Here is a 24793-nt window from a genome sequence, read left to right as displayed (position 1 = left end):
TTGAAAAAATGGTGAATCCAAATCGTAAAGATTGGTCCAAGAGGTTAGATGACACTTTATGGGCCTATCGAATGACATTCAAAACTCCCTTGGGCATGTCTCCTTATCACTTGGTGTTTGTCAAAGCATGTCACTTATCGGTGGAGCTTGAGCATGTAGAGTCCAAGAACTTTACTTAGCTAGTTAGATAGTAGTATTATAGTATTTATAGCATTATCTTTGTAACTGTGGATTTTTGGTTCAGACCGGGAATTATTTGGACACTCATAGTAGTACTTATAGATTTTCTAAGTTTAACCTATAGTTTAAGAATATTAATTTTAACCTAAGGTTTGATTAATATGACTGATATTAAGGATAATATTTATTATACTATAAGGTTTAGATAAGAACCAATAGGATTTTAAGCACATTTTATGAATGGGTGATTAAGGATTAAGTATTTTGAGGAATAAATTTAATAAGGGGTAAATTTTGAATGCTATAAGGTCAGTCAGCAGCTTTGAATACGTTGAGGGCTTAGTCAAGGCTGTTTACTCCATTCAAACTTAGCTAAAAATGTGTAATTTCGTGTTTAAATAATCAGCGTATGCCGATATATCGCAGCACGTAGATACGGAAAACACGAGACGATGCACGACAGCCTCGGGCATACTGGCCCAGGCGATATATCGCCTACAGGGGGCGATATATCGCCTCCTTCAGCATATTTCAAAAGTTTTTGAATTCTTTTTCCTTTCAGCCATTCAACCTCTTGATAAGTCTAGCATCTTTTTGAACGAGTCTTCAACCTCTGCTGAACGATTATTCAAATTATTTTCACCTAAAAAGCTATTATTTTTATTCAAGTAAAATTTAGATCTTTTCATTCCTAAACTCTATAAATAGGACCTAGTACCCAACCATTTTTCATCTTTTGCTCTAAGTTCAGAGGCTGCAAGTGCTAAGTGAGTGTGAGAGTGTAAACACCTGGGTTGGGGAATCATAAGCTTGATCATCATAAGCTTATCAAACACTTTGGGAAGTAAGGTTCTATAGCATTTCGGTTCGAGGTTTAGATTGGTCTACAAGTCTTCAAGGTATTTCCACACTCTAGTTCATTGGTTTTATGTTATTTTCTTTCTCATAGTCTTCTAACCTCACTCTTATTTTGGTTAGGAAATCTAAGAACTTGCTCATAAGTTTTGGTAAGCATGTTTCTCAAAGGTTTAGTCATTCCATTCCTTCCATTCTTTTCATTACTTTTTCTTCAATCTACTCACCCTGTTATATATGGTTTTAGGAGTGTTTCAAAAGTCCCAACGCTGTCCTCTTATCCCGGTAACTTTGGTAAGGAAAATAGGATAGAATCTATATGTTATATGCTTGTGTTATCTTATGATTTATGTTATGAAATATGTTATAAAATATATTATGAATATGTATGTTTGTAGGCTTGGGCATATGACCCATATGACTAACAAGACCCCAAATAGATTATGGGCATATGACCTACTTAGCTAGTAGGACCCCACTAATCTCATGGGCATATGACTTGTTTAGTCTATGGGACCCCAAGTAATAATGGCCATTATAGTATGTGTATGTAATAAGTGTTATGATATGTCTTTATGTTTATTACGAAATTTATGTATGTGAAGTATGTGTTAGATTTTTCCTTGCTGGGCATTAGGCTCATTCCTTTTTGTTTAAATGTGCAGGAAAATAACTATTAGTGGCGGTAAGGTTTGTGGATGCTTGGAGATTGTGTATCGATGGTGAATGGAGTCAAGGAGTCGAGAGTTCGATTTCGAGGATGTAGTCATTTATTTATAGTCTTTATATGTATTTTCCGCACTTACTATGTAATCCCTTTATTTTATAAATCATGTTATGTTTTGTTTTTCAAACAATGGGATCCCATATCCTTCTTGATATTTTTGTAAGTAACTCTTATTTTTACAAGTTACCTAATAAAATTATGGTATTTTCGCAAATGTATGTTTTACTAAGGAATTGTATGTATAGTTTCGTTAATGGTCCAAAAGTCTAGAGTAGTGGGTCATTACAGAGCATAAGGCCTATTGGGCCCTCCAACAACTTAATCTTGATTTGCAACTTGCTGGTGAAAAATGGATGTTGCAACTTGATGAACTTGAAGAGATGAGGTTGTTTTCTTATGAAAATGCTAAACTTTACAAAGAGAAACCAAAGAGGTGGCATGACAAGCACATCCAACCCCGTACATTTGAAGTGGGGCAGCGAGTTTTGCTTTTCAACTCAAGACTTAAGTTATTTCTTGGGAAACTTAAGTCTATATGGTCCAGCCCATTCACAATTATCAATGTCTATCCTTATGGAACAGTTGAATTGCGTGATAATGAAGGGGGTGAGTTCAAGGTGAATGGGCAGAGATTGAAGCATTATTGGGGTGGTGAGGTTGAGCGCAACAAGAGCTCACTCACCTTGAATCATCCTTGAATGTTTTTGTTGGAAGGGGTGCTGTGCTTTTAGATGAATTTTTAGAGTAGCTAGGTATCTGTACATGCTTAAAAAAAAAGTAAGTTATTTCCATTTTATTTGTCATTTTCTTTCTTTGTAGTTCAAGGGAAGTTGAGGTTGAGGCTAGCTTGTCAGGTGGAAACTTCTGTTTTGGGATGACTTAGAACTATGTTGGGTAATTGAGAAAAATATGGAGCGAAAAAGAGCAATTCTACAATCCTGGGCTAAAATGCTCTAAGAATTATGCAGAATATGATGAAAAGTCTGGGAATTAATACTGCCGAAAAGCTACAGGATTTTCGCAGCATGGAACATTATTCATTTTGAAGCAAATCAAAGAATGGCAGGAAGCAATCTGCTGGCTTGGGGTTCTTTTTAGTAATTCATGTAAATTTATTTATTTTTATCTTATTTTTCTCAATAGTAAAAATAATAATAATAATTGAAAAAGAAAAAAAGGAAGCAAAACAATTAGTTTTATTTATTTTTAAGTTTTAATTTCTGTCTTTATTAGTATTTATTTATTTTTATTTTATTTTGTTTATTAAAGGATAAATGTGAAAAAAACAATAAAAGCCCTAAAATTACTTTACTTTCTTCTTCCCCAAGCCCAGTCGTGCTCCTTCCTTCCCCGATTTCTCAGCCCCTCTCTGTTCAGCTCCGCCTGGTTGTCCAAGTCATAGATCACACTCCAGCGTCCCAAGCTCCAGTCTGCTCCACGCCCCGTCACAAGCTCCACTCTCGTCTCCATCGGTCTGGTTCTCCATTCCCGACGGCCAGCGAAGCCCCACTCGAGCATCCACGCCTCACCTCGTTCAAGTCTATCAACCTTGAGAGACCCAAGGCCTACAACTCAGCCATATATATGTCAGGTGTACTCCCTTCTATTTTGACTCACACTAGCTTGCTTGGCTGAAATTATTGTGTACTTTTCATGGATTTGGGTAGTTTGAGCTGCTGATTTCCTATTATACTATGAAAAAAAACATCTTCAAATTTAATTTGAGTTTAGTTCTTTTATTTTTAATCATTTTGCTAGATTTTAATTTCGTAACTTTAAGCTTAAAAATAATCCTTATGGATACGATATTGGGTTCTTATCACCTTATTAATTGTTGACAGTGTACACTTGCACTTAGTATCTATTTTACCACAACAAGTTTTTGATCTGTTGTGAGAGCTTTTCTTTGTCGGGAGCAGATTCTTTGGGTTTAGTGTTACTTGAGATTATAGGCTGGTTTGTTACTAATGGAACGTGGGGTTGAAATTTTGTGGCATTATTGGTAAAGTTCCAGAGCTATGGTGATAATTTCTTGGGATTTTGTTGTGTTTCATTGTCGTTATCATGCAAAAAGCTAGAGGTTCCAAGGCTTCCAAGGCTCGGCCGCCCAAGAAATTCCACTCTGATGAAGTTGAGCAGCGCTTCCATGATTTCTTTGCCACTAAAGAGTTCATGTCTGAAAGAGGTTTTCGGGTTTCTAGCTCTAATTTAGAAGCCTTGCTGGATTATGTAGCCAATGTGATAGCTCAGACAAATTGGACAACTTTTTGTCAACAACAATCTACTCCTGATGAAGAAGTGGTTCGCGAGTTCTATGTTAATCTTATTTCATCAGACCAAGTGACTTTTATGGTGCGTGAGAAGCTTGTCCCATTCTCTACTACCGCCATTAACCAACTATTCGGATTAGAAGATATGGAAGATGACTATTCAACATTCTTAGAGAACGAGGACCATGGATTGAGATCAAAAGTGTTGAAAGTCATCGCTGCTCCTAGTAGCAAGTGGAAAATTCTTAAAGAAGGAGCTCATAAGTGCAAGCATGGCGATTTAATCCCCGTTGTTGCGGTATGGTTCTATTTCATTTGGTACATCTTCATGCGTACAACCCATACCTCCCACTTTTCGTTATCGCGCTCTCTGCTCCTTTACTATTTGTTAGCTAGAAACACAATCAATGTGGGGCACATACTTGAGCAACAAATCAGGGAGCACTCTCAGAAGTGTGCTGTAGAATTATACTTGCAATGTTTGATCTCTAACTTATGTTTGGTAGCAGAGGTGCCCTTGTCTACTTCTATTGGTCCTAGCTGTCGTAAAGACATTAGTCCTGCTTGCATTCAGAAAATCCTTCATCTAATTAGTCACTCTACTTCAGCACCATCCTTCTCTAGTTCGACCCCTAGTTTTAGTCCATCGAACACTCAAGTGATGGACCTACTGCATACAATCTATGCCAATAAACAGGCCTATTGGAAGTCTGCCAAGGTGCGAGATGACTCATTTTGGGGTGCGCTAGAGAGACCATTTCCTGACAACTTACGCACTTGATTTCCATTCCCAGAGTATATTCTAGACCCTTATGAAGGGGTTGGCAGTCAGGAACACGATGATTCTGATGCGAAAGCTGCTGCGGGCAGTGACTAGTGTGGGAGGGAGTTTCTCTTTACCCTATTTGTTTAGGCTCTTTATGTCATTTTTCTTTGTATATTTTGATGTTCGTTTTTAGTTTCTGTCTTGTTTATTGTTGTTTTTGTTGTTAGTGTTTGGCAGCAATGAGGACATTTCTTTCCTCTAAGTTTTGGGGAAGTGTGTTTGATTTGTTGTTATATGTTTTACTTTATGTTTTCTTCTTATTTTTAATGTGTGTTTTAAGTCTAGTTTTTCTAGAGTCTAGAGTCTAGGTTTGAATGGAATCAATTAATGTAGTGTGCAAAAGTTTAGGGGTTGCTCGATGATAAAAATTAATAAAAAAAAATGCAAAAAGAAATGATGAAATGTTGTAACTTTTGTGTGTAAATGAGCTGTTAGTTCTTACAGTTTTTTATGCTAACTGAATTTAGTGAGAGTGTGAATTCCATTTAATGCACATATTCAACCATGAAAACTCCAAAATCCTTAGAGAAGAACTAAGCATGCATGAAGGTTCAAGCTTTTAGAATTGACTTAATGATTTTCTTGAGGCGAAATCCTAGGAGGCTTAGCAAGTCAGATAGGATTTAGGCATTTTCTTGGACCGTTTGAGCTTTTCGAGCCTACCCTGTTGAAAATTATCCCTAGTTGAACCAATTTGAGCTTAATGGCCAAAACATTTTGTTGATGAACCGTGAAATTGAATGGCCCATCCCCTTGTGAATATCCTTTGTTTTTCTTCTCTTCCAAACTGTAAGCTTAGCTTATTTAAAGATATAATCTTGATTAAGTTTGGGGGAGTAAAGAAGGAGTATATTTCTCTCTTGGGGTGTTCGCAGTTAATATTCACACATTTATATGCTCATGTCTTTGTAGTTGTGATTTTGTTCTTTTTATTTTAGTGTTATTTGTTGTTTTATTCATCTGGAAAAAAAAAAGAAAATATATATACATATATATATCAGAAAAATTAAAAACAAAAACAAAAACAAAAACAAAACAAAAAATATATATATTTGTATATATTTAGTAACAAAAAAGAGTTGTAAATAAATAAAAGTTTTTATAGTTGCATTTGTAATTGTATTAGTTGAGCATATACTTTGTGTTCAAAGTAAAGAGAGTGGGACTTGTTAGGTGATTTTAAGGGCTCATTCTAATTGCACATAGGGGTAAAAAGCGATGTGTTTTATGGGGTCCAAGGAAAGCTAGGTTGAAGGTTTTAGCTTAAAAATATTTACCTCCATCCATACCTTTAGCCTAGCCAACATTACAACATAAGAAAGACCTATTGATCTAAATTTCTTAGCCAACTACATTAGTGGAGAGGGGTTATTAAGTCCATCATATGAGAGAATGAAGTGAACCTTAGGATTGTGGTTTAGCTCGATCTAGGGAATATGAGTTGGCTGGAAAGAATTATTCACACACTCACGGGAATAGCATTTAAATTTTGATTTTGTTAGCATCTTAATACTTGTGGAATTTGGCTTGGTAGCACATTGGAGTTATCATTTGCATAATTGATTTGAGAGCTTTATTCCCCTACTTTGGCATGATCTTTGAAAGAATTGGTTCCATTTGTTTGTTGTGTCGTATTCTATTGTTGTGTTTGTGTCCATTAATTTTGTTTGTTTGTTTTGTGTTGTTTGGGTTGTGTTCTTAGGTTCATTACTGTCATCACTCGGGAAGAGAATTGAATTAAGTTTGGGGGTGTGATAACTCTAGTATATAGAGTTATTTTACCATTGTTAAACTAATATTTTGAGCAAAAAAAATTGTGTATCTCGAGTGATTTACAATTATTTTAAATGTAGTTTTTGTTAATTTGCTAATTAGAGCTATTACATGTTAATGCTTGTAAATTGATGAAAAGAGGCTCATAAATGCTATGTTTGTTTTTGATGTTGGGCAAGAGATCTAGTGGAAACTTTAGAGAAGAGTTGGAGTTTGAATGGAGAAGTAAATGATCAGATTTCTGCAGCATTTTCACAGAATTTCGATAAGGCAGTATTAAGGTTTTTCACATGTATTGGTCTACCAGTTCATAAATTATTGAGGCCTTTGTATTTCATTATTATATATTTTGGGCTGAAGGTTGGGCTTTTATTAATTGGTGGTCCAAGAAGTTGGAGAAAGTGACAAGAGAGGGCTTGCACGTGAGGGAGGAGCCCTAGCTCTTATGACTGAAGATTATCATAATCTTCATTTTTGCGAGGAGGGAATAGAGTGAAAAAAAATAGCAGTCGACTGGTACAAAAAAAAACCCCAAATTTAGAAAGCGGAAGAAAGAGAAAGAAGGATAGAGATTCTAGGGAGAAAGACAAAAAGAGAAGGGCTATTTGGGGGACACTCCACAATATTCTTGGATTGCTTTCTTCCCCTTCTCTCTTAGATCTTAATTCTTTCTTGCATGTTTTTTTGAGTTATGGAAGATTATAATTTGGGTTATTTTGTGTTTGAAGCTATAAACTAATTCTCTTAAAGTTAGGATAATTATGAAACTTTATTATGTAATTGTGGAACTTTGCTATTGATACTTAATGCCAATTGAGGTTTATTCATTCAAGTAATTTTCATGCTTAATATTTACTATTGCTTGACCACCTTTAGTAAATGATTGAAATAATTGAGATTGCTGAAAAGTATTATAATTATTGGACAAAAAAACTTGAATGGTGCAAGATTAATTTCTCTGATTTTAATTTTGTAAGGGTATAAACATATATATTTGCCTTGCATAATCTAATAGGATTGGTGCTTGATATGAAATTCTTAAAATTAAATTGGCTTAGACATAAGTAATTTAATTAGAGTAATTTAATTAGAGAATTAAACCCATTTGATTTCGAAGGAAACTTACGGACTTGATTAAAATTATTGATTAGTAAACTATCAGTGTGCCACAACATTTTCATAGCATTGTTTCTAGTAATTGCATAATAGAGGGAATTAATTATACTAGCTTACCATTTCATTATCAATTAATTTTCATATTGCATTCCATTAATTTAGATTTTAAATTCAGTTTTTAGTTATTTTTAAATGCATTAAAAAAAAACAACTTCCAATTTAATTTGAGTTTGGTTCTTTTATTTTTAATCATTTTGCTAGATTTTAATTCGCAATTTTAAGCTTAAAAACAATCGTTGTGGAAATGATATTGGGTTCTTATCACCTTATTACTTGTTGACAGTGTACACTTGCACTTAGTATCTATTTTACCACAATAGGTATACACTGATAATAAGAGTTTGAAAGTATTTCTTCACCAAGAAGCACTTAAATATGAGACAGAGACGTTGGCTAAAGTACGTAAAAGATTATGACTGCGAGATTCTTTACCTTCCAAGGAAATCAAATGTAGTGGCAGACACTTTGAGTCGGAGAGGCCCATGAGAATTGTTTAGTTCAAAGTAGATATTGAAGGAATTGGTAGAAGACATGACTAGAGCAAGGATAGAGTTGGTGGTGGGCCGGTTGGCCAATATTACCTTGCAGTCCACTCTTTTGGAGAGAATAGAGGAGGGCCAGATGATTGATTCTCAGTTGATAAAGCTTAGAGAGGACATCCTAGCTAGAGTAGCTAAGGATTATTCAATTACAGAGATGGGTTTGTTGAGATACAAGGATTGGATTTGTATTCTGATGGACGTGGTTATCAAATGAGAGATCCTTGATGAATCTCATACCACACAATATTCCTGAGTAGAGGTGGGAAGACGTTACAATGGATTTTGTAGAGGGCTTGCCTAGATCAGTGGGGCAACATGACTGAGTATGGTGATTGTAGACAGATATACCAAGTTAGCTCATTTTCTTCCAGTGAGAGCAAACTTTACCGCGGACCAGTAGGCATAACTGTAGGTAAGAGAGATTGTACATCTCCATGGGGTTCCAAAATCTATAGTGTCGGAACGGGATCCCATTTTTACCTCCAAGTTTTGGGGAAGCGTGCAGAAGGCTATGGAGACTCAGCTGAAGTTCAGTACAACTTGTCATCCTCAGATATTGGAGGACATGCTTAGAGCATCTGTACAATATGTTGAGGGGTCCTGGAGTAATTATCTTCTGTTGATTGAGTTTTCATACAATAGCATCTATCAATCAACGATCGGAGTAGCTCCATATGAGATGCTGTATGGCAGGAAGTGTAGGTCACCCATTCATTGGGATGCAATGGGAGAGAGGAAGTATTTGGGTCTTGAGATGATTCACAGGACTTATGAGGCTATTGAGAAGATCTGAGCTCAAATGCTCGCTTCATATAGTAGATAGAAAAGCTATGCTGACCCTAAGCGTCGGAACATGGAGTTCCTAGTAGGGGACCACGTATTTCTGTGAGTTTCACCACTGCGGGGAATAAAAAGGTTTAGGAGTAAGGGCAAGTTGAGCCCTAGGTTTGTAGGACCTTTGGAGACCCTAGAAAGGATCGAGTAGGTAGCCTATAGATTGGCTTTGCCCCTGTTATTATCAAGAGTTCATGATGTGTTTCACATCTCAATGCTTCAGAAGTATGTATCAGTCACAATCCATGTGCTCAATTTTGAGGATTTAGAGATACAAACAGAATTGTCTTATGAGGAGTGACCAGGTCAGATCGTAGATAGAAAGGACAAAGTTTTGAGGAACAAGATGATTCCTCTAGTTAAAGGACAAGGGTCAAGGAAGTGACCTGGGAGCTAGAGTCGTCAATATCCCAAAATTTTCAGGTAAACTTTAAGGAGGAAATTTTCAGTAGTAGGGGATTGTTGTAATGTCCCAAATTCGGTAATAAAGTTTAGTGCTTCTATTAGTGTGTCTGGGAGGGAAAAAACTGATTAATATTTTAATTTAATTTAATATATGTGTTATTATGTGGCATATATGAGTTATATTGTGATATGAATACTTATGCATGTTGTTGTGTATTAAGTATGCATGTGGGCCCGTTTTCGTTAATAAGGGAATTTTTGTAATTTTGACTTGTTGAGTGTATAATTGTAATTACATAGGTGATGTGATTCAGACCACATTATTATGGGGATGAATTTGCGATATTCGACACCAGGTGATCCTAGTGAGTGAGTTAGCAGAAAAGTCACAGCAGGATCAATTACTCGGCTCGGGGAGAGCCTAGGGGTATTTTAGTAATCTAGTACGTTGTCGGAGTTTATCAGGTTATTTGGGTATGTCAGGGTTGATTGGGAATTTATAGTATTATTTGAGGTTTAGTGGGAAATAGTGGCAAAATGATCGAATTTCCTTGTGAGGTTACCTTGAAGGTTAAGAGTGTGTAGAGACAAATTGGTCATTTGACCAAATAATTAGATTAAGGGGCAACCCTTTACTGAGGGTTTAGTCATTCATGCAGAACACTAGCTCTCCCTTTCTAAGTTTTCTCTCAAGCTAGTGACAGTGGTATTTTTGAAGCTTTCAATCTAGTGGTGATCTGATGTAGAATTGAGGTTCTGATTGTGGCCTGGAGGCAGCTACGAGTACCAGCAGCTAAGAGGATTTGACTTTTGCTGAGGGATTCAGAGGTACAAGTCCTCTCCTTGTTATATTCTTTAATGTTCTTGATGGGTTTGAGGTTTTAGGACCTTAAATTGTAATTGATGTGTTTTAAAGATATGTGTTGTTATCTATTGTGTATCTGAATTGCTGGAATTGTTTGGTTTGTCAATTTGGGGTAGAAACTGAGTTTGGAAGGGTTTTGGGAGAGATTGTGATTTCCTAAATTTCTAACATTTCTGGGTTAGCAGGGTTGCGCTGCGACGCTGTTCCTGGAGCATTGTGCCCTGCGTGAACTCAGGGGCTAGGGGTGGTGCTCTGAATCACCTTAGCACCGCGGCACATGTCTAGGGAAATAAGTGTCGGGCTCTCTTACTTATAGTGAGCCGCAGCGCTTGTCAGTGGCGCCGTGACTCAAATTGGGGATTTTGGCCAGATAGGGATTTTAACCATGGGAACTCAAACCTAAGGGCTCGGGAAGGATTCTACTACCCGGTTTAGTAGAATTTGAGGTCCCGGAGGCTAGGAATTAATCTTGAAGCTTTTAATTATTTTAGTTCTTATTGTTACCTGTTATTATGTTGTGACTAGGTTATACCATTAGGGTTTGGGAGTAAGGATAGCCCTTGGGATCGCCATACGCTATCTACTCGGGACTCGAGGTAAGAAAACTGCACCCTAGTTGTAATTAGGGCTCCGGACCTTGTTAATGAATATGACTATAATTATGCCTGTAATTAATTGGTTAGGCATGCTTGTATACGCTGTATCTAAATCTGTGTTAGGCAAACTGTATATTTGATTATATCTGATCTGAAAGCTCGACCTAAGAGAGCTGGGGCCTACAATAAGTGTGCGGAATGCAAGCTGTTTGGGCTAGGGCAACCTAGGAGTGCAATATGCACTTGTCTAGCCTGAACGCCACCTAAATAATTAGAAGTGCAATCTGCACTTGTCTAATTCATTGACTGTTTAAATTGGACTATGTGTTTGATAAAGTAAGGTTATTACAGAAAAGATTGTTATTTATATTATGTTGCTTATTTGAATCTATTGATTTAAGTTTTCTTTCTAGCCTTGGCTCACGAGTGCTATGTGGTGCAGGTAAGGGAAAGGGGAAGTTGGACCAGCCATGAGTTGGAGAGGTTTAGGGGTGGCATGTACATTTGCATCTGTTCGACCGCCACAGCCGAGGATTCAAGAGGGACTAGAGTCAAACCATAATTTTGCCGCTTAGGCCGACTTGTGTTGTAATTACTTTTGGAGTTGTAAATGATTTGTAAATATTAAATATATCATACTTTATTATGTTACTGACTGTTTTATTCATTATCAATGATCTTAATCCTCTTATACTCATACAAGATCATACTCTCATAAATTAATATGAAATTTTTAGATATTTATATTAATGATGTAAACAATAATCTAGATATTTAATTATAAGAAAAATATACTTTTATTAACTTTTGGTAAATAAAATATTTTTACACATGCTTTTAGGACATAAATCCTAACATATCAACGAGCAAATAGATTTTTGTTTTAATAATGTTGGACTAATGTAGGGTACTGTGTTTTGAAACATTTGGCGATTATTTTTTGTTTCTTTATTTTTTTTAAAAAAAATTTGTTTTAACCATTTGGCTATTTTTACTTCTAAAATATTTAAGGGTCTTTTAACTAACACAAGTCCATTTATCTTTCATTGATTCTCATTGTCTCAAGGTCCATCCTTTTTTTTCTTTTTCTTTTTTCCGGGCAAAGGGTCCTTTCTCTTCTCTTTTAAATTAACATTAGTTTTCAAAATATTATATAGCCAAGGTCTTTTTTCTAATGTAGGTGGCTATCTAACAACTTCCAAGAATATGAAAATATACATATATCATATAAATATATTGTATAATTCTCATATAAGGGCTTCACTTTAAGCCCTATTGTTAGGGCTCTTCAGTGTTCTTGACCCGTGAATAGTTTTCGGCGCAATGTTTTTTATGATCGTGTACATTATAGTTGTTTAGAGCTTCCTGCAAATTTTCAAAAAATTCTGAATAGTTTACAGTACCGAAAACTAGGTTCAAACATGTTACTTTCCACGCGAATAAAAAAAGTTAGTCGAACGTGCAACAACATGTTTGAACTTAGTTTTCAATATTGTAAACTATTTGAAATTTTCAGAAAATTTGTAGGATGCTCTAAATAGCTACAATATAAATGATCATAAAAAAAATCGCACTAAAAAATGATCACGTGTCGCGAAAAATAATTGATGTTATATTTATTAAATATATTTATAAATTGGAAAATATGTGTGTTTATCCATTTTGTTGAACAAAAATATTCTATTTGTGAAATTTTAAAATATAATTAAAATCAACATATTATAAAACTTTGATGAAAAATGAGCTGAATAATATATTGGTAGGAATATTGTACAACTTTATTATCATTTTGTTTGTTTTAGTTCCTTTGGTTGATACCTATACATTGCTTAGTATAACCTGTTAATAAAAAAAAATTGACGTTATATGTTTTGTTGTCTGTGATTTCATAAGTGGACAAATGGCGGTTGTTTGAGAAGTAATTAAGCATCTCGGAGGCTAATGAAGTCCTGTTGGGGTCGCCTAGAGCTCCTCGGAGTGTAAACTCCTCCGAATGTGGTTTTCTCCTTCATCTAGCGAGAATGTCTTCAAGTTAGGTCACGTCTCGAAGACCTACATTGTGGTCCTCCCATCTGATGGGTTGGTTAGACCTCCAAGCCTAAGAAGTTTCTTCTCGAGACATGGAGGGAGTGCCAGATGTTAGTCACAGCGACTTTGGGCAATAAGGGGCCACTGGACATCTTTTCGTGCGTCGAGTAGTGGTGTAGAGGTCATACAATCGACAATTGCTATGTCCCAATGTGTCGTCTGACATGAGAAACGTGCGGCTGCATTCTGACCATTTCAGGGGCATGTTCCCCATTAAATAGTGGGTTGCAACCTAAGAATTGGGTCCCATGCAATTCACATGGGCCCACCGCCACCTGTATCACATAAATGTATTTTAATTAGGCATTTAATCCTAGTTATGTTGGAATATTCTTATATTAACTCCTCATTAAGATAGTTAATTGTTTTAAGCCTCTATAAGTCTAGGGAACCATTGTAAAAGGATTCACAATTTTACTTCTCGGAGCATTGCCTAAACGTTGTGTGAACTCCATTGAAGCTTGCCAAACTGAGCTTCACAGATCCTAATAATAAAAACCTTGTGGACTACGGTTGTTTTATAACCTGAACAACATAAAAATCATGTATTCTATATTGCATTTCTTTAAAGTTCTATTTTATTAAGTTGATAGCGAAAAAGGAAGTCAACATTTTGGTTCTTTTATTGAGCGCTTGAAGGAAAGCTTGAACAATCAGCGATGGTAACCACTAGAAGGAATGTTTGAGATGATGTCGTGCCACCCACTGCGACGATGGGAGGAGAGCCCAGCCGGCCACTTCCACCGGCAGACCAGGAAGTGGCTCAGGAACATTATGATGAAAACGCCGAGTACGACGTAAAAGGTAGTGAGTTTTATGACAGTTACTATTCGTAGTCCATGTACACAGAGGAGCCACCAGAAGTGGTGGCTCTCAGTGGCCAAGTTGCCCCCCAGCAGCAGAAAATTGATTTTAGGAAGGGAATATCGCCGCCTTACATGAAATGGTTAACTCCATGAAGGCCACTTTGGTAGCCCAAGGGCTACATGTGGACCCACATGGAAAAATTCTACCTTGGAAGCCAGTTGGTGTGCCACTTGTGCACCCAGCTGAAGTGTCACCTATTACGCCAGTGGGTGTGCCTCTCGAGCACCCCACTGACATGTCGCAAGATCCGCCTGTTGACGTGTCACCTGCGCACCAAGCTGGAGTTGGAGTCCCACCTACAAATGAAGATCGTGGCAAGGGAAAGGAGGTTAAAGAACTTGTGCCTGGGAGGAAAAGACCATGTTGGTCAGTGGATTCTGTTCAAGCCCCAAGGGGCAGCGATAACCAAAGGCCAGGTGCCAGAGGACACCACCAAGCCACCATCGTCTGTGGAGCCAAAGGCCTTCCGCCCAGGCGCGCTACGATGGATTGCGTTAGGTTTGGAGTTGGTCTCCCGCCAGCACCTCAGTCACCTTAGAGAAATGCCATCCAAGGGTCCAACAGGAGAAATATCTCCACCAACCGAGGAGAAGCAATCAATGTCTCGGTTAGGAACGAATACGTTGTGTAATGCCTCACGTTTTGGGCACGTTGTAATAGCAATTTAGATCAAGATTTTATTCCCATAATATATATATATATCATAGTGGGGTTGTATTATGAATTGAAAAGTAAAGTTCAAATTAAGATGTGGCATTATTATGAATTTAATTGACTTTTGGTCAAACTAAGAATTTCGATCCCATTCTAATACAAAATCCTTACACTGGTAAAATATCGGATAATAAATATTGAAAAATAAAGAATTATGTTTACTTTGGGAATATGAATATTAAAAATGCAATGAGAGAATTTTAAATAAAATTCTTAGGAAAGAATCCTAATATGTATTTTGAGAGAAAATGCTTATTTGACCTTATTGGTGCATACAAATTAAAATAGTTTCCACAAATGTTATAAGGGGACTTTGATGAAATTTTGGGTGACTATATTTTTCATTTTTATCTTGTTTTAATGTTCTTTAGGTTTATACCACCCTTGGGCCATATTTTTGGGCTCAACCACCCCTTAAGTCAACTTTTAGGCATATTTCAAAATGAACTCATGCCAAAATCCGAGAATGCACTATAGTTTTAAGTTTTTAAGTTAATTATGTAGATCAAAATGGGAAATTAAGGGACCATTAGGAAATGGCTGAGTGTATTAGGCTAATCACATGTGGTAGTCAACTCTAAATAGTATCATGTGACACTTATTGAGCCTAGGAAGTCACTCCACCCCAACCCACATCAACTCACCATCGTCACACGGACTCCTTCTCATTTCTTACAATCAAACTCTAAAAAATTCAGAGCACTCTTCTCTCCCTCCATCTGAATTTCATTGCTCTCTCTCTCTCTCTCTCTCTCTCTCTCTCTCTCTCTCTCTCTCTCTATCACCCACTCTTCTTTCCTCAAGGAAACCTCCATGGAAGCTTGAGAAAAAGCTTGAGAAACCAAGTTTCAAGGCGAGTTCTTGTACTCCTTCTTTCTTTTCTTCTCCCTTATGCCGAACCTAGGGCTCTCTTTATCCCTCTTTGTTTCTGAGGTTCCACTCTTAAAAACACTATTTGATCTTCGATATGGAAACTATGAGTGTTGCATGCAAGATCCATGAGTTTCTAGGGCATATTTTGGTCTTTGAACACTTACAAGGTAAACTTTTGTTAGGGTTTTGAAATCTTAATGTTTCTTCTCTTTTCCTTCCTCTTATTGAATCAAATATGATCTTGAAGAGGTATTGGGGGAGAGGTTATAATAAGGAAAGTATTTAGGAAGCTTAGAGCCAAACCCTAGAAGTCAAACTCAAAGCTTGAATACAAAGGTAAAATCTTGATTCTTTGCCTTAACTCTTTTTGAGTGAACCTACAATCTGAGTTTTTGGGTCATGTTGGGTGTTAAAACTAATGGGTTAATGTATATTATTGTTGTTATGGCTGTTTGGTTTCATGCATGTAAGTTGTTGTTTGGTAGTGGAAATCCAAAATTTCCATAGATTGAGAATAGCTTGCTACCAAAAACATTCAGTAGCTTCCAATGAGTTTTACATTGCCTAAAGGACCTAGTTTATAAATTTCGTATTTACTAATTCATTATTTAGGAAGATTTCATGATTTTATCATCTTTAACCACTAAAAAATATTTGGTATAACTCAAGTTACGAATATTTTGGGATTTCATGTGCAATCTGAAATGTTGATTGGCAGTTTTAACACTGAGAGTTTAACCAATGATTTGAATTGATTAAACTAATTATTTGTGGTTGAAATTTTAAGAGGACATTTTCTGTATATTGAATATTAATCCTATGAATGTTTTTAAAAAAATTCACTATCGTTTGAGAGTTATAACTTTCCAATGTTTGAAGATTAAAACTGGAATCTATGTAAAATGTTGGCAACTTAAACTAGAGTTTTTGAGAAAAAGTTTCACGATCAAGGAGAGCTCCATTTGAGCTGAAATTTTGTGAATATTTTTTTTTTTGTTATATCAAATTCTAAACATGTATAGTCTAATTGCAAAAAAGTAAGTGGTTTAGAAATGGCGGCATTCCAAAGTTGGGACTTTCTCATAAAATGGATAGTTTTGCACACTTGCAAAATATTAGGGATTGCTACAATAATTGGTTATAAAATCTTTTTCACAATTTTATTACACGTAGATTTTAATTTATTCTAAATATGATTAAAGAATATTTTTCTAAATAAATTATATTAATATTTTTCTTTATATTAAGTAAAGGGGTCCAATTGACAAGTACTTTTGGAAAATTAAACTTAAATTGATTTTCTTTAAAATGAGCAAACTTAATTTTTCAAAAAGGTTACCATTTTGATTAGGCTTGTCTTAATTGGTAAAAAAATTGTATTTTGACATTTTGTTTACACAACAAAATTTAAGTAGACTTTATTGGTGTATTAGGTAATTTAACAAACTAAGTAAGCACAAATTTTATTAGAATAAATTCTCTGCAAGAAAATTTTATATAATGGAAGTTGTAACTAGTTTCCTAGATAGAATCATTAAGCGATATTTTTCGAATAAGAGAATAAAAGGGATATTTCTTTGAGAGATTAATTTAAGACAGTTTTTACAAAACATTGCAACAACGTTGTTTTTAGATCCCATTACCATTAGAAGTAAGGCTCCAAGGACTCATTAGTGACTCCAAATACTTAAGACATTTACCTTGAGGACTAAGATAGTTATGGACTAGATTTTGGAATTGTTTTTTGAAACCTGTTTTCCCCGAAACTTAGAGGGTGTGTTTTTAAATGTTAAAATGCATGTTAGAAATATGGTATGACTTAACAAGAGTTAAGTGTTACATTTTCAATGACCAAATTATTAAACAAGCTTTCTAAGATAATTTCCATGATTAATCCAAGTCACGGTATGGATTCACTACAGTGTCAGCTAAGCGGGAAGGGTCACCTCTTGATTGGATAGAGAAATCCCTCAATCAAACTCTAAGGAATCCAGCTAAGACAACTTATAATTGTTTGGTTACAATATGATATGACTAGTTTTTAAATATTAAGATGCAAGTGTATTGTTAGAAACTAGTTCTAGTACATTACTTAAGGTCGTTGTCCTAAGAGGGTTCACATACTCATAAGTAAGGTACGCGGTGATGATTATGACACCCGACTACATACTCATATCAAGTAAGTATTGGGTATCTCCCAATAAGTAAGTAAGAACTGGGTAGCTCCCGGTAAGTAAGTAAGCAAGCATCGGACGCCTCTGGTGACTTTGTAAATAAGGTTGGTTGGCCACCGACATAAGTAAGATGTTTGGTTTAAAACCTGTGATATAAGAATCTGGTTAAACTCTATGACCTATAATTAAGACATTCAGTTTAAAACCCGTGACATAAGAGCCCTGTTAAACTCCATGACACATATATGTAAGATGATTCCAAAATCAAACTATTAAGAGTATGAGAGTATGTTGAATTCTCCTAGGAGTCTTAACCAGTGTATTTAAAGTATACACCCGTCTTTGTGTTCAGTAAGTTAAGTGAGTAGAGTAAGTTATGTAAGTTAGGTATGATAAGATGATAAGTACGATATTTATGATATGCATGTTAAGTATGATAAGATGATGAGTAATATATGTATGATATGCATGTTAAGTATGATAAGTAGGTTATGAGTTAAGATCATATGTATATATACACCTGCTTTGGGATTTTTCTACGTGCAGGTTTACTTAGTTACGAAATTTGGTTATTAGGCATGACCATAAGTTTGCCAGGACGTTCACACGTTCTTGAATTGTATGATAGAGTTCAGTCTTTTCGTAACCCTACTTATGGTTGAATATATGTATGATCATTGTTAGGGGTTCCTGTTTCTCTTCCTTATGCTATGTATGTTAAGTTGTCTTTACTAAGCGTTTTGCTTACCTAGTTGTTTCATGTTGTAGGTAAGCAAAAAGACAAGATGGACCAATGAGTGTTGGAGTCTATCATGCAGAATGTAAATGTGGCCCAATTGTGGAAGACACTACGCTTTTGCCAAGTTTTATTTTTTGTAAAAACTTTATGTCGTTTATGTTTAAGTTGTTTTAAAGTTTCAAATACTATAATCTTATTTTAAGAATGTGCATGCTTCTAAATAAGTAAGTATTTAAAATTTTTTTTTTATATATGGATTTTTGGGTCTTTTAATTAAACAAAAAGTAAGATGTTTTTTGGAAAAGATGTATGTTTTCCGCAATTATGTTAGTCTTTTTTACTGGGTCATTAATATTTGTATCAGAGATCGAGTTGAATTGGTTCTGTAGACTACACACATGTGCATTGGCAACAATAGACTGACACTCACTGTAAGTATTGCTTTTCATTTCTTTATGTTGTTTTAACTACTGAAATTTTATAAATTGTAGGTTAAATGGCTGACCTGCTTGAGTTAGAATGAAAAAAAAAAACCTTATAATAGTCAACCCACCCATAGAATACACCTTGGAGTAGAGGATCGACATTTATGTATAATTAGACCTCTTAGATCCTCATTTATATGCCGGAGAAGTGGGCGACTACGCTTATGATGTCTCGTCTTTCACATACTCCAAGTAGGAAACCTACTGGCGGTGTGACAACTAGGGAAAAATCTATGTAATCTAATTATGGTCTTTCTTGGTTTTTGTGATTGGATGCTTAAACTTATGCTTTGTTGGAAGCAACCTACCATAGTTGCCAATACTATGTGTATCTCACGATTTACTTCTTATTTAAGTATAGGAGTATATCGTAGTAGCTAATGTTATTTCTCTTAGAACAAGACTACATGGGGATAAACTCTTGGGGGTAGTACCTCAAGTAGATCCGATTGATGGAAATCAAATCCACACAACAAGGCGAGAATCCTAACTAGTAGAATAACTAAAAGAATCACGATGAGTAGTGAAAAGATGAGGTGCTCAGAGTGAACAAGGAAAGGGGATGCAAATGATATGAAAACTTGCTAGAGTGTAGTGGTTGCGGTGACATACTTAAAGTAAAGATTGTTGAGCATGCTAGAAATGTTCAGAGATTTGACTAGATGTTCAGATTTGCATATGACCTAATAAGCATTGAGGCATATAAAATGTGATTGTTTATGAACTGACTATAAGGGAATATAGTGAAATTCGTGGACTCTTAGAAGATTTTGTCGAGAATCTGATGCAGATGTTACAAAACATGTTATTAACTAGGAGTCATGAGTTCGATTAGAGAAGAAAGAATCATAAACATATTAAGGAGCTAATGAGAAACACCAGTAGCCGTGGGTAGTTCCAATCTTGTTGGAACTGGAAAAAGGGAAGTTTTGCTACAAGGATAACTCAAGACTTAGGGAGACAAAGTAATCAGGGTCATTTGAAGTTAACCAATTGTTGCAATAAAATGAGGAAATGAGGCTTTGCTAACAAGGGATAAGCTAATTCAAACAAGCATCCAGGCTTTAGTTTTAGTACTCGCCAACTGGCAAGAAGTGCAACTGATGCAATCAAGGCAAATGTAATGCAGATGGGTGTTATATTTCTGCCAATCCAGGACACTTCTCAAAGGAACACCCAAACTCGAGCAGGAAGGATAGTAACGATAAGCAAAGGTGGATAGGAACATCACTGCTTGTTTATGCACTCACATAAGGCGATAAGAGAGTTAGACCATCTGAGGTCGTGTTAGGTAGAATTCTTATTGCCTGAACCTCAGCATGTGCAATAATGGATATTGGTGCATTGCATTCATTTATTGTTGCTTCTTTTGTTGAGAAAATAGATAGAATGCCTAAGCCTATGGGTAATGTTTGTGGGGTATCCTTACCTTTGTGGGAGGACATACTGGTAAGGTCGTGGGTTAGAGCCATACTAGTCTGGGTAGAAGGTCGTGAATTGACAGTCATTATGTTAATTTTGGATCTACACGAATACGACATCATAATTGGTATGGACTAGCTGACCAGTATGGGGCTGTTCTTACCAAATAAAGCTCAAGAAGTAAGAAGTTTTCTCCGATTGTCAGGATATTATAGCCAGTTTGTTGAAGGCTTTTCTAAAATAGCCACATTTTTTACTACTCTTACACCTGAAAATGCTAAATATGTGTGGATATAAAAATGCAGGCAGAGCTTCCAAGAGCTGAATAAGAGCTCCCCATGCACCTCCACCCTTTATGGGTTCTCGAGGGAAGGTCTCATTCCAATGGGGCAGGTCAAGGTGCCAGTGACACTTGGAGAAGTGCCACGCCAGTCCTTCAAGTACTACACATTTGTGGTCGTAGACTTCTCTTCCTGTTATAATGCCATTCTAGGATGACCAACCTTGGTAGAGTTTGGATTTGTCACCTCAATACACCAATTGTACATGAAGTTCCCCACCGAGGCAAGAATAGGCACAGTTCGCGGAGAGCAAATGGAGGCCCGCCAGTGCTATAGTGTTTCCCTCAAGCATCTAGTGATGGTGATTGAGGTGTAAACAATCCCCAAGCGACCTCTTCCTGTGGAGAGGGAGGTCCAGGTAGTTCAAGAGGAAAGGGAGTTGAATGAGTTAGACCCCAGAGTTAAAAAATAAAGGGTCATCGAGCTCATAGAGGAGGCTGAGGAGGTCACCATTGACTCCTCTAGTTCTCAACAAGAATCAGGATGTCTTCGCCTAGTTGCACTCCGACATGATAGGCATTGAGCCAAACATCATATGTCATGCCTTGAATATTGAAACTAACGTTGCCCTAATATAAGTAAAAGCAAAGGACAATTGATTCGACTCAGGCAGAGGCCTTAAAGGCAAAAGTCAACAAGCCTCTCACCAACGGTTTCATCCATGAAGGATTGTTTCAAACCCAGTCTAGGTGCCTAAGCCAAATGGCACCTGGAGGACATGTATAGACTTCTCCAACTTTAACAAGGCCTGTCCAAAGGATTTTTTTTTGTTGCCCATGATCAATCAAATGGTCGATGCCACCTTTGGGTATGAGCTCTTGTCCTTTATGAATGCATACTCATGGTACAACCAAATTTCGATGCATGTCACTGACCAAGAGCATACCAGTTTCCGAACAGACAAAGGTGTCTACTGCTATAAAGTGATGCCCTTTGGTCCACATATCAAAGACCAGTGAATCGAATGTTCAAAAACCAGCTTGGTAGGAACATGGAAGTATACGGGTATGACATGCTGGTGATTCTAGGACAACATTCGACCAAGTGAAGAGTTGGCTGAAGTATTCTCGGCCCTCCGCCTATTTGGAATGAAGTTGAACCCCTAGAAATACATCATTAGAGTTCCCTATGGGATGTTCTTGGGAATAAGGGAAAACCCCGAGAAGACCCGAACCCTAAAAGAAATGTTGTCCCCTAGGAAACATAAGGATGTGCAAAGCCTGATGGGAATGATAGCCGCCTTGAGCCATTTTGTCTCGAGGGAAACTGATAAATGCATCCCTTTCTTCAACACCCTCTAAGGAGGCCAAAGATTTGAGTCGACAGAAGAATGTGAGCAGGCATTCTAGCAGCTAAAGGAGAACATGACTAATCCTCCAATTTTATCCAAGCTCGTAGAAAGAGAGCCCCTACTCATTTACATGGTTGTCTCCGAGAATGCCATTAGTGCTACTCTAGTCTGCGAAGAAGGTCGGGACCAACATCTCGTCTACTACGTGAGTAAAAGAATCCTCAGAGCAGAGTATAGATATCCATTCATGGAGAACCTAACATTCTGCTTGATGGTAGCTTCTTGGAAGTTGCGACCCTACTTCCAGGCGCATCCCGTCAGGGTCCTCACCAACCAATCCATGCAGCAAGTCCTCAAGAAGTCGAAGTTCTATGGGAGACTCTTCTAGTGCTCTGTCAAACAAAGCCAATTCAATATCACTTACCATTTAAGGACTGCCATCAAAGGGCAGGCACTGGCGAATTTTATTGCCATGTGCATTAGAGCGTAAGAGCAACCCTTGGAAGCCCTAGCAGTCGTGCCCACGTGGAAGTTGTATGTTGATGGGTCCTCCAACGAGAACAGGGCTAGGGCAGGCCTTATGTTGGTGTCCCCTGAAGAGCACAAGATTCATAGTGCTTTGAAGTTTTAATTCGATGCCTCAAACAACAAAGTTAAGTATGAGGCATTCATTGCCAGGCTTCGAGAAGCCCTGAAACTTAAAGCTGAGGGCCTCGAGATTTTCAGTGATTTTCAGTTCATGGTGAATCAGATCCTTAGAGAGTATCAGACTTGAGAGACAAAAATGGCCACTTATCATGCTCCAAGCATCTCAGCTCCCAAAGAGATAGAAGTAGTCCAGCCCCAAGACGGTTGGATGGAGCCTATTGTGAAGAACCTTATCTTTGGAGAATTTCCAAAGGACAAAAAAGCTGCTTAAAAGAAGATCTACCAAGTGCCTCGGTACATGATCATGGACAGTAGGTTGTATAGGCGAGGATATTCGTTGCCCCTTCTCTGATGTGTATCGAAGAAAGAGGCCAGCCTAATCCTTCAAGAGGTGCATGAAGGCTTTTCTGGGGACCACGCCTGGGGGAAAAGCCTTGCTAAGAACATCCTAAGACAAGGATACTTTTGGCCTACAATGATTGGTGACATGATGGACTACGTCAAGAAATGCAACAAGTGCCAATGCTACACCAACATACCTCGAGCTCTTCTGAATGAGCTCACATAGATGACAAGTCAATGGTCCTTTGCAGTCTCGGGCATTGACCTGATCGAGTTCTTGCCCACGAGAAAGGGTGGAGTAAAGAACGCTACTGTGGCAGTTGATTATTTCACGAAGTAGTTCGAAGCCAAACCTTTCGCTAAAATAACCTCACAGAAGGAGCTGGACTTTGTCATCAAAAGCATAGTTTTCTGCTATGAGATCCTGAGGAAGATTGTCTCTGACAATGGTCTACAGTTCGATATCAAGTTGTTCAAGGATTTCTGTCAAAGGCATGGTGTTCTGAAGACGTTGTAGGCCACCTTAAAGAAAATATTGGAACATGCAAAAGGCGCCTGGCTCAAGGAGCTGCTAAAGCATTGTGGAGCTACCACACCACTGCTAGGGCCTCTACTGGTCATTCGCCATTCACCATGACCAACGTGTATGAAGTCATGCTCCCAATTGAGGTAGAAATCTGCACGCACCGACGGGACATATACTATCCGACCACAAATCATGCTTTACTCCGAGAATCTATGGACCTCATCGAGGAGCTCCAAAAAGCTTCCCAGATGCGTGTAGCATCCTACTAGCAAGAGATAGGAAAATTAGTGTCAAAGATTTGGTGTTGCGAAGAGTTTTCTTAGCAACTCGAGATCCTGGTACTATAGTATTAGGTCCTAACAAGGAAGGCCAATACCAAGTCGAGTGCACCATGTGTCCAGGAACATACAAATTGGCTCAACTGAACGGGGAGTTAGTGCCCCATGCTTGGAATGTCGAGCCTCTCCGCCGGTATTACCCATAATATAAGCAATGTATTTTCTAAATTTCGTATTCATTTTGTAGCTTCCAAGAACCCTTAATGAAAATTGTGTATGCAAAAAAGCAATAGGTTAAGTTTACAGAAGCTGCTTGTATCTTAAATTTTAAATTAGTCATTTCACTTCCTGAGGTGTACCCGCTCGCTGGCCTGGGCAAGTGAATGTAAACTAGTCTCTGATCACTTAGGAGCATAGTTGGGTCTCCTCGCAAGCCTAGTGTCAATGTTGTCGTGAACAAACTACAATGATGACATGGGAAATTAAAATGATTTCCAGCACTCTGAGGGTGTACTATCGTCTTTAGGGAAGGAGAAGATAGTTGTGGAAATGGATAATAGTTTCGAAGATGATGCCTCTAAAATGTGTCATCTTGAGAACGACAACAAAGAGGTGGAAATGGCAAAAAATTAAGCTTATGGTGAAAGATATCATTGGATTTGAAGTTATCGTCGATGCTACCTCGACCACTCATCTTATTCATGAAATAGAGGAGAATTACAACATCATGATCGATCCTGCTTGTAATGCCCTACTTCATTAGAATTGTTACTAAGTGATTTTAAATTGAGCCATTAGCTCGCTAATCGAGGTTTTAGGTTAAAAGTGTAGCTAAATTATGACGAAAGTCGTTTAAAGGCATTTAATATAAAAATGTGGCCATTCATTGAAAACATAAAGAGTTAAACATTTGAGATCCCAAAATACTGTTTAGAAAATACTTTACATCTCAAAAT

This window comes from Humulus lupulus, chromosome X (assembly GCF_963169125.1).
Source record: "Humulus lupulus chromosome X, drHumLupu1.1, whole genome shotgun sequence".
NCBI classification, from domain to species: Eukaryota; Viridiplantae; Streptophyta; class Magnoliopsida; order Rosales; family Cannabaceae; genus Humulus; species Humulus lupulus.
This window is presented reverse-complemented; position numbering follows the sequence as displayed.